The sequence below is a fragment of the Lathyrus oleraceus genome, chromosome 6, assembly GCF_024323335.1.
Source record: "Lathyrus oleraceus cultivar Zhongwan6 chromosome 6, CAAS_Psat_ZW6_1.0, whole genome shotgun sequence".
Taxonomy (NCBI): domain Eukaryota; kingdom Viridiplantae; phylum Streptophyta; class Magnoliopsida; order Fabales; family Fabaceae; genus Lathyrus; species Lathyrus oleraceus.
The window spans coordinates 152,188,429-152,202,671 of record NC_066584.1 but is presented as its reverse complement, the minus strand read 5'-3'; the positions used below and the strand labels follow the sequence as shown (position 1 = coordinate 152,202,671).

General features: G+C 37.5%; 1 non-coding gene across 1 annotated transcript; it reads left to right on the top strand.

The window, feature by feature from the left end:
* The first annotated feature begins 3,354 nt into the window (after positions 1-3,354).
* On the top strand, positions 3,355-3,461 carry LOC127099666 (small nucleolar RNA R71). The gene has a single exon (XR_007794145.1). It is a non-coding gene; the product is annotated as a small nucleolar RNA R71 (small nucleolar RNA).
* Positions 3,462-14,243: the final 10,782 nt, after the last annotated feature.

The window sequence follows — 14,243 nt, the reverse complement described above, 5'->3', positions numbered from 1 at the left end:
TGTTCTTTCCGGTTCAAGGTTCTCAAGTCTAGAGAGGTGGTCTGCTACTACGTTTTCAGTTCCTTTCTTGTCTTTGATTTCCAAATCGAACTCTTGTAGTAACAGGATCCATCTTAGGAGTCTAGGTTTAGCATCTTTTTTTGTTAAGAGGTATTTGATAGCAGCGTGGTCAGTATAAACTATTATTTTGGCTCCGACCAAGTAAGAAAGAAATTTATCTAGCGCAAACACAACTGCTAGGAGTTCTTTCTCGGTTGTGGCGTAATTCATCTGCGCTTCATCTAGAGTTCTACTTGCGTAATATATAACGTGAAGCTTTTTATCCTTTCGTTGTCCTAAAACAGCACCTACAGCGTAATCGCTGGCATCGCACATTATTTCGAATAGTTCATTCCAGTCGGGTGTCTGCATTATGGGTGCGGAGATCAATGCTTGCGTAAGCGTTTGAAATGCTTCTAAACAGTTATTGTCGAATATGAATTCAGCATCTTTCATCAATAGTCCGGTTAAAGGTTTAGTTATTTTAGAGAAGTCTTTGATGAATCGTCGGTAAAAACCGGCGTGTCCTAAGATGCCTCGTACTTCTCTCACGGTTCTTGGGGGTTGAAGGTTTTCGATTACCTCTATTTTGGCTTTGTCTACCTTAATTCCTCTATTTGATATAATGTGTCCTAAAACAATTCCTTCTTGTACCATAAAGTGGCATTTCTCCCAATTAAGTACTAAGTTTACTTTTACACATCGCTCAAGAACTCTTTCTAGGTTCTCAAGGCATTCTTCAAAACTTTGTCCGCATACGGAAAAGTCATCCATAAATACTTCCATGATGTTTTCGAGAAAGTCGGCAAAAATTGCCATCATGCATCTTTGAAAGGTTGTAGGAGCATTACACAAGCCAAACGGCATTCGTCTATAAGCCAAGGTACCAAAAGGGCATGTGAACGTCGTCTTTTCTTGGTCATCAGGATGAATTGGTATTTGAAAGAAGCCTGAATAACCGTCCAGATAGCAGAAATGTGAATGTTTTGTCAATCGTTGTAACATCTGGTCAATGAATGGTAAAGGGAAATGATCTTTTCGGGTTGCTTTGTTTAGTTTCCTATAGTCAATGCACATTCTCCATCCCGATTCGATTCGTTTGGTTATAGTTTCCCCTTTTTCGTTTTCAATAACGGTTATGCCTCCTTTCTTTGGTACTACGTGTACAGGACTAACCCATTTGCTATCAGATATAGGATATATGATACCTGCCTCTAATAACTTGGTTATTTCCTTCTTCACCACCTCACTCAGGATCGGATTTAGTCTCCTCTGGTGTTCTCTAGAAGTTTTGCAGTCTTCTTCTAGCATGATGCGGTGCATACAAATAGAAGGACTTATTCCTTTAAGATCGGTGATGTTGTAACCTAGTGCGGTCGGATACTTTCTTAAGATATGTAGGAGTTTTTCTGTTTCGAGTCTTCCTAGGTCTGCATTAACTATCACTGGTCGTTCAAGTTCTAAGTCTAGGAATTCATATCTCAGATTTTTGGGAAGTGTTTTCAGATCTAGGGTTAGTTTCTTAAGACACTGCGTAGGGTCCGGTGTTATTGCCAAACATTGGTTGAGTTTGTCTTCTACAGGACAGTCGGATGATTTGTCTTCTCCTAACTCTGTTTCTTTTATGCATTCATCGATGATATCCATAAAGTAACACATGTAACTTCTATTGCAGGTGCTTTCAAAAATTGGGAAAGAATGAACTCAATTTTCTCTTCTCCTACTTCGAAGGTGAGTCGTCCTCGTTTTACGTCTATGATTGCACCGGCAGTTGCTAAAAATGGTCTTCCCAGTATAATGGGTGTAACTTCATCTTCTCTAATATCCATGATTATAAAATCAGTTGGAATGTAGAATTGACCTATGCGCACTGGAACGTTTTCAAGAATTCCTATAGGATATTTTACGGAACGATCTGCTAGTTGCACAGACATTTTAGTTGGTCTTAATTCTCCCATTTCAAGTCTCTTGCATATGGATAAAGGCATAACACTAATTCCGGCTCCTAAATCGCATAAGGCTTTGTCGATGACAAATTTTCCTATGTGACAGGGTATAGAGAAACTACCCGGATCTTTGAGTTTAGGAGGCATGTTCTGGATTATAACGCTACATTCGGCAGGGAGTGTAACGGTTTCGCTATCTTCAAGTTTCCTTTTATTAGAAAGAATTTCTTTTAAGAACTTGGTGTATGAGGGCATTTGCGTAATAGCTTCTGTAAACGGAATTGTGACGTTTAATTGTTTCAGGAGGTCAACAAATTTTTTAAATTGGCCCGCATCTTTGGTTTTAACAAGCCTTTGAGGGTAAGGGATAGGTGGTTTATAAGGTGGTGGAGGTACATAAGGTTCCTTCTTTTCTACGGTTTCCTTATTACTCTCTTCCTTTTCCTTAGGTCTACTTTCTTCCTCAGTTGACTTTTTAGGGTTTTGGTTTCCTATCCTTGGATCAGACAGTCCTTCCACTTCCGTTCCACTTCTTAATATGATTGCATGAGCGTGGCTTCTCGGGTTAGGTTGGGGCTGTCCAGGAAATGTACCAGTTGGGGCAGCAGTAGGCGCTTGTTGTTGAGCTACTTGTGATATTTGTGTTTCCAGCATTTTGTTATGGGTAGCCAGGGCATCCACTTTACTTGCTAGTTGTTTGATTTGTTCGCCAGTGTGTACATTCTGGTTTAAGAAATCTTTATTGGTTTGTTGTTGAGAAGCTATAAAGTTTTCCATCATAATTTCCAAGTTGGATTTCCTAGGGGTGTTATTATTATGTGTAGATGGGTTCGGTTTCTGATATCCCGGAGGTATAGCTGGGGCTTGATTTGGAGATTGTCCAGGTGCGTACAAAGCATTATTACTCTTATATGATAAATTTGGATGGTTCTTCCAATTTGAGTTATAGGTATGCGAATAGGGGCTTCCTTGAGCATAGTTCACTTGCTCTGCTTGGATTCCTGTCAAGAGTTGACAATCCGTAGGAGTGTGACCTTGGATTCCGCAGACCTCGCAATTCTGAGTTATAGAAACCACGACGGTTGGAGGTGATACACTTAAACTTTCAATTTTCTGGACCAGAGCATCCACTTTTGCATTAACATGATCAAGGTTACTTATCTCGTACATGCCGGTTTTCGTTTGAGGTTTTTCCACCATTGTTCGTTCGGTTCCCCACTGATAGTGGTTTTGGGCCATGCTTTCGATGAGCTGGTAAGCATCAGCATAAGGTTTGTTCATTAGTGCACCACCTGCAGCGGAGTCTATTGTTAACCTTGTGTTGTACAAGAGACCATTATAGAATGTGTGAATTACTAACCAGTCTTCTAAACCATGGTGTGGGCAAAGTCTCATCATGTCTTTGTATCTTTCCCATGCTTCGAAAAGAGACTCGTTATCTTTCTGTTTAAATCCATTTATCTGGGCTCTTAACATAGCTGTTTTGCTTGGCGGAAAATATCGGGCAAGAAACACTTTCTTCAACTCGTTCCATGTGGTGACAGAGTTGGAGGGGAGAGATTGAAGCCATCTTCTAGCGCTATCTCTTAGTGAGAAAGGAAAAAGACGAAGTCGAATTGCCTTTGAAGTGACACCATTAGCTTTAACAGTATCAGCGTATTGGACAAATACGGATAAATGAAGGTTAGGATCCTCGGTAGGATTTCCAGAGAATTGGTTCTGTTGCACTGCCTGCAACAACGAAGGTTTGAGTTCGAAGTTGTTTGCTTCGATTGCTGGCGGAGCAATACTTGAATGCGGTTCATCTTGCGATGGAGCGGCGTAATCTCTAAGAGCACGAGCTGGTTCTGCCATCTCGGGTATCGAAGAGAAAATATTTTTGAAATCAGGAAGTTCGACAGGAGGGAGATTGTTTGCAGCACGATATTCCCGAATTCGTCGTAAGACTCGGAGATATAGTTTGATATCGTTGATTCGTAAGTAGAACGGCTCGCCTTGTGAGCGAGTATGTGGCATACAAATCAACGAAAGAAAGAAAAGAAAAAGAAACCTTAGTCTCTACAGCGTAACAGAAGAGTTACGATATCGATTAAATAAAAGTCCCCGGCAACGGCGCGAAAAACTTGATCGCTCGACTTTATGAGTCGAATTGGGGTACAAACTCCAAGTGCACAGTTCTATCGCATAGTTTTAAAAGATATCGATCCCACAGGGACTTATGAATCGATATACCGTTATCTAAGGTTACTTCGTAAAGCTAAGGTGGATAATGTTTGATTGTTTGGGGAAAAGCTAAAAACTAAACTAAGATCTAGATTAAATATTAATAAAGCGGATATCGGTATACAGTTCGTCGTAATTAGGGAATCAATTCTTTGTCGGTCCCTTGGTTTTAAAACAAATCTTTTCAGTTGACTTTATTGATTAAAAGTTTTATCTCAAACTCTCGCTCTGTTGAATAAACCATGATTTTATGTTAACGTAGCTGTCACTTATAGTTAAGTCAAAAACCACTTTTTGAAAACAATAGAATCCGTAGAAACTCTTTTTTAAGAAAACACTAACCGTTTAAACACCCTTATCTCAAACTCTCGCTCTGTTGACTTAGGTTATATAATTAAATTCAAATGCTTAACTCTCGTCCTCACATTCAATCTTTAAAAATACTTTTTGAATAAGATTAGAATTTAATTAACTCTAAAAATTGCTCTCGCCCTGATCTAGAATTAATGTCCAATTTACACTGTCCAGTTAAAACCTCAAACTCTCGCTCTATTGATTTTAACTTCTTTATGTCTTTTACTTTCGTACAAAAACCTTGTTATTAAACCTGTAAATTGAGACCGTAAAAAGAGTGATTTTAATTTTAAACTTAATTAAACCAACTTAGTTTTGATTCCTTCATTCCGCTTACTTTACATACCGATATCTGAGCGAATTAGCCAGACATGCTAAACAAACTTAGATAATTATCATGCATAAACAGACTCATCTCAAGCAAATAATATAAATAAATAATAAAACAAAGCATTAAACAATAATTAAAGAACCTGAATAATTTAAACAGTAGTCTTGAACACTCCACCACAAGCCGGTAGGATTTGTTCTTGAATTCTTCAATTAACCAACAAATTAAAACGAAGGAATAAAAAAAACTAGATTCTAACGTAAGGTTAGATCCGGTGAAAAGGTACACAATAGTTTCCGGTGTAGAAACCATTATGTGAAAAACTAATTAAGTGCTAGAGAAGAAAATAAAATTACCAAAAGAAAATAATAAGAGTTGCAAAAGTAGTATGTACAAGATATGCCTAAGCTGCTGAGAAAAAGAAAATTGGAAACTGCCGAAATCTGGAAAAAAGCGTGTTGCTGCAGGTTTAGAAAGTAGCTATTTATATTGGTGCCCTCCGTAACGGTTTTCAAAGCGTCTTCCGTAAATATAGCCATTACTTTGAAAAAGAGTCAAGCGTGCAGATAGGTTCAACGCGTTCCTGGTGCCAAAAATGTAGGAATGGTGTGACGTTCGTCACACCATGTGTGACGTTCGTTACAGGAGTGTGCAAGGCGTGACGCTCGTCACAGCCTCTGTGACGTTCGTCACAGGCACTACGCCTGTGTTCTTGTGCTTTGGGCTGGGCTTTGATATTCGCTTCTTTTCACTCCTTTTTGCACCTCCTTTTCTTCCTTTTTTTACTTTTGCTTCAAATTGATCACCTGAGACAAATAGAAAGGAAATACCGCGGAATATCTGATAAAATGAAGTAAATTGAAATAAATAATAATACAATTTAATTGAATTAAGTCCTAAAATATGATATAATTTCATGTTATCAAACTCCCCCATACTTAGATCTTTGCTTGTCCTCAAGCAAAATACAGTATAGAACTCGTTAAAGGTTTTAGCCAGATGAAATTTCAAAACACACGTCAATTCGTATTAGGTTGCATGTAAATTTTGTTTAGAGGTAACTTGAGTTAAATCTTGACATCAACAACCACCGTCACAACCTAGATAACACTGCCTTATGCAAATCAGTTCAAGTACACTATGATAGCTATCCTAGTTCCTTTACTCTTATTTCACCCGTTTTCATTCTAGCGAAATCACATTAAGCCCTTTATCTTTTCGCGCACATAGTGGAGTAACCGGTTAGTGATTCTGATCCCCTTTTTGCTAGAAGTTCTAGTACATAAGTCGGATAACTTCGTTATTCAGTCCATTGCAAATTGCGGGGGATCGGACCGTAGTCCGCCCTACCAAGTTCAGCACCAGATACCTGCTGAACCAACTCATAATGGATCTTTCATATTATGCCTTTGTATGATCTGCAACCTTTAGATTAAATGATCTGGTAAGGATCACCTAACTTACTTAGTGTATTTCCTGATATTTTTTTTTTATGTTACTTTGGGAATCATTCACTTATATTCATCGGCCCTCCACGTAGTTTGCTATTAAGATGGTGCTGACTTCTTGTATAAACTACTCGGGGTTACTTATAAAACTAAAAGTTCAAGGGATTGGTATAATAGGTACTTATCCTGATCTAACGTGTTGAGGTTTGTTTAGAGTGTTTGGCGGTAGTAGTTTTTTTTTTGTCTTAATTCGTCTAAAGTTCGATAAAATGAGCAACCTTTATACTTATTGAGTGTTGAATTTTTGTTGTGGCTCATGAAAATTGAGGGAATAGATAATAGAAATTTGTTCACACTCTGGACTTAACTTAAAATAAATCTAAATATATATATATATATATATATATATATATATATATATATATATATATATATATTTTAAACAATAATTAAAAGGGAAATAACAATGAAAGGAAAGGTACATACTTGAAAAAAAATGGAAGTAGAAAGAACAAGTTTTCCCCCCATACTTAAATTAAACATTGTCCCCAATGTTTTAAGGAAATGAAATACAATAGGGAAAGGGAAGAGGAACTACAACTAAGGCTGCCTTCCGCCTCTGGTTCTTGGACCTGGTGATCGTTGATGTACTTCTAAGTTGTCAAATCTGCTGAACAACTCAGTGAACCGCTGGTCGGTTATGGCATTCCTAGCATCCTGTTGTTGTTGCATTTGACGCATCATTTGCATCATCTCGACATTCTGTGCTTGCATACCATCAATAGCATCCATGATGTCGTCGTTGGTTGCAGGCCTTCTTCGTCGACGACGTTGTGAGGATGGGCCAGTTGCATTATCGGAAGGGTTGAGCGGGACTGATTGTTGTGCAGGAGCATGATCACCTTGCTCCATGTCTTCAAACTCGTCTGCGGGCGGGTTTGCTTGTGAAGGCTCGGTGGCTTCGGGAGCATTTAGATCATAGAGGTGGCGGTTGGGGTTTGTGACATCGGTCAGGGCGATGTTGGGTAGGACAACGCTTGGGATTGCCTGGTTGATCACCATAAGATAATATCCTCCGCCCACTCTGCTCTTAATCAGGCGGCTGGATCGACAGTAGCTGATGTCCATAAATAGGGGAGGTTGAGATTCTAAGGTTTGGAGTCGGTCCCCTAAGTTTAAGCCTAGTGCTATGGTGGTGATTAATCCGCCAATTACAAAGGGTTGGCGGCCTCTAGCACATAAGGTGCGGATATGATGAAATAGAAAAGAGGCAGCGTTTACCTTGGCATTCGGTTCGAAGACGCATTCGAGGAAGAAGAGTTCCTTTGCGTTGACCTTACTGTTGTTTGGTCTACCAAAAACTGTGTTTTGTAAGATGCGGATAAAATATTGGATGGTTGGGTTATGTATGTGGGAAAGAAGGAGCTCTACCCAGTTGTAGGCATCTAGACCGGATATTTTCTTAAAAAGGGTTAAAACGGCAACTGTGTTCCAGTTTAGGTCGGGTGGGATTCTGGGGTAAACTTGACCTTCTGTGGAGAATTGTAGCATGGTACTCAACTGGTTTTGGGTTAAGGAGTACTCGGTGTTGAACATACGGAAGGTTGCGGTACCGGTTAAAAATTCGTCTTCACCGGCGAAAGGCAAGTTATCAGAGCCATCAAAAGGCAAGTTCCTCGATCAACGAACTCAACTCTTTCATTTTATTTCCCTTTTTTCATTTTATTTCAAAAATTGATAACTCTTTCATTTTAAATCCAAAAAATATGGGACCAATTGCATTATTTCCCTTTTTAATTCTAGTTTCTTAAAATGATTTTTAATATTTTTTATGATGTGATTTAATATTTTTTGTGAATTTTCTCTTTTCTGGTTATTTTTAATTCATTTAAAATAGTTTCCAATGTTCAAAAAATGCAAAAATATTTTCTTAATATCTTTGAATGATGATGAATGTATGAAAAATATTCTCATCAATTTCTAAATTGATTTGATATTTATTTGAGATTTTAGTTCAATAATGTTATTTTTATTCATTTTTAATTGTTTAAAATTAGTTTCTGTTTTCAAAAAATGCTGAAAATTTTTGTCAAACCTTGTTTGACCTTGTTGAATTTATGATGATCCATTTGGACTTTTCCAAGTTGATTTGAAATTGATTTGAAGTTTGACCTTTATTTGTTTATTTTTATTCAAGTATTATTTTAATTCTCAAAAATACCAAAAATATTTTATTTGTTTCTTGATATCCAAGCTTCATCTTGCTTCTGTTGATTGACTTTGATTCTATTCATGTTTGATCAATGTGTATTGGTTGTTTCATTTGAATTCCATTTATCAAGCAAAAAACCTTCTTTGATTCAAGTCTAATTCATCTTGATCAAAGTTCAAGTGAATGGCTTTTCATTAGAGATAGGTTGCTTCTTGATAATGCAAAAAACCTAAATCAATACAAGATCATTCTTCTTTTCTTTTGGCATGGCAAGTTGTAGGAGCTTGGCTTACTAGTCATGGTCTCTAACTTGTGTTTGTTGCGTATAGTTTTATTGACCGGCCTTAGATAGGTGTGACTACTACATTAGTCCACTTACGATTGCTTAACATAGCGCTAAATTGCCTTATGGCACACTAACACTAACGACTAACACTAACTTTTACTTCAAGTCTTTAATTCTTGCAATTTACTTTAATGCAATTTAAATTCTTGCTCATTATTTCATTTGCCTTTGCCCTTTGCTCACTTGAGCTCATGTTTATGTTAATGCAATCTGCCTTTTGCTCACATGAGCACATTATTGTGTATATATTATTGTGCTTGTTTTGTTTTGTTTGTGAACCCAATGCAAATGGAGAAAGGACTTAGATTTTAGGACCTTACCTATGCTAATGGAGTTTGAAGAGCAACTAGGCCTCATGCCTTTAGAGTGCTAAAATTGTCAAAGAGGAACTATGCCTCATGCCTTTAGAAAGCTTAATCTTGAAGATGAACTTGAAAGGACCTAATTCTAAACTCCCTCTTGTCCATTCTTTCTATTTCATTGTGGAACTTTTTGATTTATGTGTTCTTGTGTGCTAGGAATCCCAAACTTGCCAAGTAGAAGAACCATTGTCATGAGCATCCAAAGTGAGAGATACAAAAGCCAATTGGAAGATTCCTAGGAGCTTGCTTGTTTTGCTTGATTGCTTAAGTGATTTGCTTATTACTTGTTAATTCAAAAGGAAAGGGAACAACTTGGATCATCACTATGATCTCAAGAAGGGAAATCCATGTGGTTTTATTTCTCTTCCCTCATCTTTGCATGTTTAGGACCTAGCCCTTCTCTTCTTCTCTCCACTCTAACCTAAGACAAACTTTTGTGCAAACATTAACATTGTTTTCAAAATTAGAAACCTAAGCACTATGCTTTTGATTTTTCAAACCTCTTTTCATAACAGTTATTTTGAATTGAATCCTAAGTCAACTTTGACCTTACTTCGTAAATACTTTTTATTGGTAAATATAACTCACTCTATTGTTTTTGTGGTTTCAATGGCCACTTCTGACAAAGCTTTTCATAAACATTAGCTATTAGGTTTAAGTTATCTTAGAGGTTGATATAATGCTCACCTATATCCTTAGTGATGGACAATAAGTCTTCCATGCTTATTATAGGGTTAACCCCTCACTAGCATGTTGAAGCTCTCCTCACATGGTGGATTTGTGGTTTTAGGTTGAGCTTTCTCCCTTTGATAACAAAAGACCTTAAGGCTTTTGACCAATCAATTAACCAACTTCTTTTGAGAGTTTTACCCCGAACTACGAGGTTTTGATCCTACCTTTTTAAGATGGTACGTAGGTAATGGGTTTATCCATTCAAACAGAAAATTGTAAATACATTGTATATTCTTCTCTCATCCCCCCAATCATGTTTGCACAAATAATTTTCACAAATACCGACCTACCTTACAACATTTGTAAAAAGGGCTCCCTTAGAGTACTAAGGATGTTTTGGGTGCTTAAAACCTTCCCATTGCATAACCAACCCCCTTACCCAGATCTCTGACATTTTTATTAGTTTTTTATTTTATAAAACTTCTCGGTTTTTGTTCGTTTTCTAACCTTTCCTTTGGATAAATAGAAGTGCGGTGGCGACTCGAATTGTACGATTTACTTTTGGTTTAGTCAATAAAACTAAAGGTAACGAATACCCCGCTACATCATGTTAAGCCACGCCAGATACTCTTTGTTTCTAGGAGTAGGCATAGATCTGAAGACTCTGGATTTAGCCTCCATGAATCTAACATCGAGTACGACGGACTTGTTGAAGGCATGAGGAGAAGCAGATGCATAGATAGGGAAAAAAGCTGCAATGGCTTTTGGTGAAGATTTTGGCTCCGTGAGAGGCCCATGAACCGCAAAAAGTTTCCTATCGACCATGAAGGGAATCAACATCTGGCGTTGTCGGTTCTTCACCACAGATTTATCAGAAGAAGTAGGTTGAGGAATGCAGTTCATACTTTCTTTGGCAATAAGTTTAAAGGAAATGGGGTTATTTCTAATAGCGTAGGAAGTAATTTCTTTGACATGGGAAGAAGAAGCCATTATGGAATGAAGAAAATAGGGTGAGTTTGAAGTTTTTGGGTGACAGATTCACTACAGAAGCTGCTTTAAGAAATATGCAGGCAGAATGCACGGTTATGGAAGTAGAAAAGCCTTGGACGATGAAGAAGGAGCTATTTATAAGCTAGCAGGGTGAACAGTCAGGCACTAATCGATTGACAAATGTATAACGAATGAGTAGTGAGAGAGTTAGTGGGTTCTATTGAAATCCCATTACCTAGGTATAACTGATAATGATGATGGGGTGTGTGGAGAACTGCATTGCAGAAAAATCATTATCACATCTTAAACCATAATTAGTGATAAGACGGCTAGCCGAAATTTGAACCATCAAAAGGCAAGTTCCTCGATCAACGAACTCAAGTCGAAACCAGCCTTTTCATGGGGCAATTTGTTAGCTAACAAATTTCGGCCAAAGAAGGTAAGCCTACTCGACTAGGAAGTCCGTCGAAATATGAGGTCGACGAGAAGTTGGACAATCCATGGGTCGACATCAAGAGGTCCAGTCGAAGTCGAAGGGTATCTCCATGGTGAGGGATGATCCTAGGTGGTGAAAATGTGGGAAGTTATCTACGTACATGGGAGAAGTGGGCCGACACGTGTCATCTCAAGATAGGTTCGGAAACCCCCAACGGTTACTTTTTATTAGTATTTAAGCAAGTGTTATTGATCATCTTGGTAGGAGTACACTTGAAGTACCAAAGCGTTTACGAGAAAAGATTCATCTCCCTACAAAAAAATGTACCTTTGCCTCAATTTATATTCATCAGTCATTTAAACTTACCAAATTGTCTTTACTTTATTGCCTTTACTTTCACTATCTTTTCGTCTCTCATTACGTTTTACTGCATTTCCAACTCACCAAGAGTTATATTCACCCCTTTTTAAACATTCTAAAGACATTGCCCACTAAACCATTATACACTTAACACTAAGTCTAGGAATTTGTATATGGTCCTGAAAGTAACCCTCTCATAGGGAGACTAGACATTATTGGCGAAAAAATAGGCATAAACCATAAATTTGATGTTCCTCGTAATGAGCATTCCCATATTAATGGGATCCTCATGCAAGATAGCCATGAGAACCTGGCACCTTCTCACCGTCAACTCAGACTGAGTTGAAAATACCTCAAAGGTTTGGATTAAAAATGAAGCCCAAGCCTTTGGTATCAGGGTCGTGTTTCTAGCTGTAAGACCCCAATTTTGACCCTAATATCCCTCATGCAATTTCATCATAAGCATTAGCATTGGGATCATACCTTGGCATCCTCCTTACCCCTCTTCATTGGGTTTGTTTTGGGAGAAATCACCAAGTACTTTGTGATTGTATCATACTTGTATATTATCATTTTTCTAACCAAAATACCAAAAAATATGTCTTTGCATTTGCCTAACTCTTTTGTAGGTAGGGCATGATCTCCATTTATTCATCAAGTTCACATCTAGGGTTTGAGACCCTCATGACAAAGAGCACAACCATTAATTGATACAAGAATGGTTATGGTCATCAAATATGAGTTCCATTGATTCCTACATGTTATATCGGTCAAGTTTTCTTCAAGAGTTTAAGGGTGATTTGCCTTGGAGACCCTAGTTTGACTGGGTATCTTGAGTAACTTCTCCAACAAGCTATCTCACCAATTGATCAAATTTCTCAAAAGAGACCTTCAAATTTCATCATCTTATGCATATGTGATCTACCATGAGCCTAGAAAGTCAAGAGAATTGAAGTTTAGCAAATTTCATCATCTTATGCATATGTGATCTACCATGATTTCATCTGATCAAAATTGGGTCTCCCTAGACCCTATCTCCTACAATTTTCACCATATGAAAATGATTCCAAGAGAAACGTTACTCTAAATGACATTACAAACAATTTTCATGTTGAGCCCTAGAGCTAGTTTTGCTTGGAAAATCATTTTCTATGTTGAAACATTATAAGTCATTTTGTCTAAACCCTAATTTAAAAGTGAACTTCCCGAGGCCATAACTTGCTCAATATTTATGAGATGAATGATTAAAAGTTGCACAATCAAATTCAAGATGTCTACTTCAAATTTGATATTTTGAGTGAGAGTTAATTCAACTTTTATGAGCATGTGATATGAGGCAACATTATAGGTCACTTTTGACTTATACCATTGAACAAGTGATTTTTCTAAACTTCAAAAATGCATAACTCTATCATTTCAAATCCAAATGACATGAAATTGGTGACCATTTTTAAGGTATTTGAAATAGATAAACCTTTGATGAAGACACGTTTCTCATTTGAAGCTCACATAAAAAGTTAAGCAAGGTGGAATATTGAGATATATGACTTGACAATTAGAAAATATTTCAACATGTTAAAATTTCCAAACTTCCACCTCAAAATTCATCATGATACAAGCTCCAAATGGAAAAGTGTTGAACATGAAAGTTGTTCCTCTTGATCTAACCTTTCTAAAAAGTCCAAGGTCATCCATTTTGGACAAGAATTGCTAGGGCTGCACATGGCATGAACATGGTATCATCATGTGGCAAAGATCAAACTTCAAATCCTCACACACACTTGCCTTGCAATCCAAGTTGATTTCAGACCCTCTTGTAGCACCTCAAATTTTCACCCATCATTGTACATACATTCTCATATTAGGTCATAACATAACATGGTCCACCGCATAACATTGCATTGTCCCTTTGCCTCAAGTGCAAGCCATTCAGAAGAATTAGGTCAAACTGATCAGGAGATCAGTCAATCAATCAAGCAAGTACAATCTCCATTGAGCCAAGGCCCTAGGGTTGGTCCAACATGTTCACATGACCTAGGGATCCTTTGGAAGTGTTTTGGTCAAGGATTGGATGTTCAGAAGTCATCAGTCAATGCACAGTTTACCAGAAACCCTAAAAAGTCAACCTTGGTCAATTGGGCCTGATTTTATGGTTTTGATGGTTGGATTTGGTTTGAGAGGGCTCATTCATGTCCATTTAGGCCTCATATAACATATCAAACACAATCATGGAAGAATTTGAAGCCAGACAAGAAATTTCCAAAAAATAGAAAGTTGACCTGTAATTGGAATTTGCCAAAAATGGAAACTTCTTGATCCTAAACTTACATCATGATACAAGCTTCAAATGAATTTTTTCCCAACATGAAAGTTGAAGATCATGTTCTCCCATTTCCAAAAAGTCCAAGAACACTCAATTCCCATCTATGGTTGGAAAGTTATGATCAATTCATTTTCAAAAATTCTTGAACTTCAAAAAGCCATATCTCTCAAACCATTTGGCCAAATTGGGTGGGGTTTTTTG